This window comes from Anneissia japonica, unplaced genomic scaffold, assembly GCF_011630105.1.
Source record: "Anneissia japonica isolate Jap-2015-1 unplaced genomic scaffold, ASM1163010v1 scaffold1511_len2985839_cov193, whole genome shotgun sequence".
Taxonomy (NCBI): Eukaryota; Metazoa; Echinodermata; class Crinoidea; order Comatulida; family Comatulidae; genus Anneissia; species Anneissia japonica.
In genome coordinates, this window is record NW_022685291.1 from 2,525,905 (window position 1) to 2,530,228 (window position 4,324).

The following is a 4,324-nucleotide window of genomic DNA, read 5'->3' on the forward strand; positions in this document are numbered from 1 at the left end:
TATTATATAAAATATTATATATTATATAAAATATTATATATTATATAAAATAATATATAAATATATAACGTAAAAAGCCATGTTATTTTTTGCTAAATAATAAGTTAACAGATGGCGCCTCATAGATTAGTGGCTTTTAAATTGATACCTTTTTTCCTAAAACGTTTACATGTTACATCACTTTATTTGCCATAAATTAATTCAAAATTCCAAGAGAACGAACTGTCATGCAAGTTTCAAACTGTCATGTAAATCTCAAAACACAGCCTATTTATTAAACCAATTACAGTATATTAATTAAACTAAAGACTAGATGAAATTCTTCAAAGTTCCAAAAGAACAGTTATCTTATCAATGTTATAAAGTAAAGTATAGATTTATTTATTTATTCGAACATACACCTTCGGAACGGTGGCACTCAATGGAATTGGTGTGTTCACAAAAGCAAGTCAAATAGAATAAAAATGTAATAGAAAAACGGTTAATTAATTAGAAATAACTTTATACTACAGCATTCACAAAAACTATACTGGTAATTGAACAAAATAAATTCAGTTTTTCAAGAATGCATTTATCTACTACTGTACAAAGTAATTTTTCAATAATTTTACTAACTAGAGCAGGTAGAGGAAGAACTGAAATTCGGTGGTAGTTGCCAGGATTTTCTTTTGATCCGTTATTGAAAATTTGTTTGAACTCTGGCATGCTTAAATAGGCTAGAAAACTTATAGTTGTTTAAAAAAAAATGTAACAGTATTGAAATATAGCGGGTGCAGCAATTTTTTGCAGGCAGCTAATTTTCAGCCACAAGTTTATAATGTTTACTTTATCAACTGTATTACAGCGCCTTTGTCTTGCACTCTCATTTACCGTATATTCCTTGGTGTCAAATTCTTTAACTAAACTAATGAGTAATTGTAAAATAACAATTATGAAAATACAGTATATCATTTGTTAAGTTATTTAAGATATCTAAAGTACCTAAAAAATGAAATATTTACCTTTAGTTTAACCACACACAGCACATAGAAAGTGTCTCAATGGAATGTGTGGGTTTTTCCAAGGTCATGTGACCTGGTATAGGCTTGTGCTTGTTTCTTTGTGTGTGCAATCAAGCGTGACTTGCAGTAATGTTGAACTGTTGTAAAGTTCAATACACATTATCCAGGTCAAGATTTGAGTACTATCTGAAAACAATTTACAATGTGGGACGATAGTGATTGTTAAGTCATTGTGCATTCAATTCTTCAGAGACATATTTTGAAAAAAAAAAATTATTTTTTTTCCCTAGATAATCACTATCAATGTGGAGTTTTATTCCTTTTATTTTCTTAATCACTTTTCCTTCCTTTTGTTTTCCTTCTCTCTTCCCTAAATTCTTCCTCTCCCCTTTTCTTTCTCTTCCTCATTGTCCATCTCCTCTAATCCTTCCTTCCCTATTTGCTGTCAATGTCTTCTCTATTTCTCTTCTGTCTTCATATTTTGCATTATCTCTACTTTAATCTTTTTACTATCGATCTATTTAATCTCCATCTCTTCTTATTTGCTTCTTTTTCTGTATTTTCATTCATGTTCTTAATGCTCTCTTCCTTTTCTTTAATTTTTTTCTTAATGCATTTAACTAATTTCTTTCCTGTTTTTTAATTTGATTGGATGTCCTGCACACTATCCAACAGCCCCATTCACATTTTGCATAATCAATTTTAACACAATAAAAATAATATTTATTATTATTTTTGTGCATTAAATTATTTTTTGTTGTTTTAACTGTTTTAATATTTAATTGTTTTGTATAAAGTTAAAAAAGAAAAACTATAAGTGTAATTAATTATATAAATTGATCAATGTCTTATGTGTTTGTATTTTAAATTTTTATTTAGGTTAATCAACCGAATAGTTAGAATAATAGCCAGATATGCATGAAGAAAATTCAGCTACAGATACCAAGTCATTTGGCAGAGATCTACATGGAGGGGTGCCTGGCCATATTGAGTGCCACATTTCATTTCACAAGTATGTTGTAGATCATTATTTTTTTAGTGTACTGTACATTGTTACTGATATTTTTATTTTTATTTTGAAATACTGATTTATTGTCAAATGTATTTTTATCCTGTAATTGACACGTATGCTGTTGGGTGAAGATGAAATAAAAATTAAAATAATATAAATAAATTTTATTTCAATCTTAGCAATTGTGACAATGCAATATTTTTAGTACATACACTTCCTATACACATTTTAGATCTCTTTAAATAAACAAGATCTTGTGTATAAATTCTGTAAATCATCCTCCTCTCCTTAATTCTCTTTATACCTAGTCTAATTTAGAACCCTGTATAACCACCATCTTTGACACACACACACAAACATTTTTGATCAAAATAAATAAACTATTTCCTAATTGTGATAAAAACTAATCATAAATGTCCAATGACTTCTACTATCAGATGATCTAAAATGTTATTCTAAAATATTGTTTCTAAATTACCTTAAGCATTACTGTTTTTTTATATTCATTTTACTAAAAACACATAGCTGGCTCCCATGAGCATAATAAACTACACAATACAAATGAATTTCAAAACAAAATTTAATGACAAGAAAGATCGACGTTTCGGGTCCATCATGGAACCATTCTCAAGATGGACCCGAAACGTTGATCTTTCTTGTCATTAAATTTTGTTTTTAAATTATATAGTAAGCGTCTCTTAATTCGTAATACATAAATTCATAAATATAATTCAAAGGAATGTTTTCTAGGATATTTAATACACAAATGAAGATGCAATGAGTCTGATTCAATGCATGTTACTGATCATTTAATATTAAATAATATAAATGTTTGTTGGTATTCATAATATGTTGTGTACAAATTGGATGAATATGCAACATAAGCATGTGAGGGCAGTAGACTATAGTATCAATATCAAGTATAAGTTAAAGAGTTTATATACAGTAGTTAGGTCTCCACAACTGCAACTTTATGTGGATGATATGAAATATAAGATGTAGGTATTCATACACTGTACATCTGTATATTTAAATTTGGTGAGAACATACAACAATAGTAGGCCAGTGGACTATCAATAATTAGTAATTCAACATTTGTACTGTTGTGCAATTATAATTTGCTACTGCAACTCTTCTTGGATGATGTGAAATGATGCATAATCCATGTGGATTGTTAATTCCATCTTCTCGTTTATCAATTCTTTTAATGAAATTTCCATCACTACTGAATAGCTGTAGTTTGTGGTTACTTGATATAATGATGTCATCCTCATCAACTACTACTCTGCAGGGTTGCGCTACCTTACCATTTTCATAACCTTTTTTGACAAGGACTTTCATGAATCATGAATTATCAAATAGTTTTAATCGGTGTACGGTAAGAATGGCCCCCCGGAAAAAATGGCCCCGGAAAAAATGGCCCCGGAAATAATGACCCCGGAAAAAATTGCCCCGCTAAAAATGGCCCCATATGACAGGTAGGTAAAAATGGCCCCAATAATCAAATTCTGAATTAAAACTGATTTTCTTGAGTCAATATATGCATTTTTTTATCTTAAACAATTTACTTTTTAAAAGGAATTTCCCCAATAATCAAATTCTGTATTAAAACTGATTTTCTTGAGTCAATATATGCATTTTTTTATCTTAAACAATTTAGTTTTTAAAAGGAATCTAACATCAAACAAATTGCAATTTACATTTTACTTTTTGCAAGAATTAATATTCAATGATAAAATATTCAAAGATAAATAAAAAGCCATGAATTACACTTTTTATTTTTTTTCCATTTAAATGTTAAAAAATAGCAACAACATAATCAATAAATCAACATAAATCATGCATTTATTAATACTAAAATAATTTACTTGTGGCCGATTTCACGGAAGCGGAATCACAATTTTCCAGAGATTCAATCTGTGTATTGGTAAACCCCACAAACAGTGGGTTAGTACAGTATGAACATCAAATTATAATTTTTTTTTTTTTTAAAGAAAATGAGAGTTCTATAATCATAATTATTGATATACCAAGTCAGTCAATCACAATTGAATTGTTTGATTTTCTACAGTGTGTTTTGGGAGGTTTGTGGGATTTAGCAATACCACATAATCCTACCATAATCACCCTACCCTCACAATCGCACGCCATTTTAATTCTTAGCATAATTGCCATACATAACTATATATAATTCTAAGCCAGTAGTAGGCACTTGGATTTAGTTAGTGATGAGTAAAAACCAAGTAGTGTATGCTACTAAATTAGTTGCTTAAATAAATGTATTCCTAATTATTCAGTTTACTAAAAGCAA

At 28.8% G+C, this 4,324-nt stretch overlaps 2 protein-coding genes and 1 long non-coding RNA gene across 4 annotated transcripts in view; 1 reads left to right on the top strand and 2 right to left on the bottom strand.

The window, feature by feature from the left end:
* LOC117110714 (tripartite motif-containing protein 2-like) overlaps window positions 1-1,186 on the bottom strand; it is a 9,216-nt gene extending 8,030 nt beyond the window's left edge. For both annotated transcript variants that reach the window (XM_033253498.1, XM_033253489.1), the window contains exon 1: window positions 1,002-1,186. The gene's annotated coding sequence lies outside the window, so the exon portion shown is untranslated. The remainder of the gene's footprint in view (window positions 1-1,001) is intronic.
* Window positions 1-4,324, bottom strand: part of LOC117110701 (tripartite motif-containing protein 2-like) — a 30,529-nt gene that overhangs the window by 24,359 nt on the left and 1,846 nt on the right. The gene's annotated exons all lie outside the window — the stretch shown is intronic.
* LOC117110727 overlaps window positions 1,891-4,324 on the top strand; it is a 5,653-nt gene continuing 3,219 nt past the window's right edge. The window contains exon 1 of the long non-coding RNA XR_004445766.1: window positions 1,891-2,013. This is a non-coding gene — a long non-coding RNA (uncharacterized LOC117110727). The remainder of the gene's footprint in view (window positions 2,014-4,324) is intronic.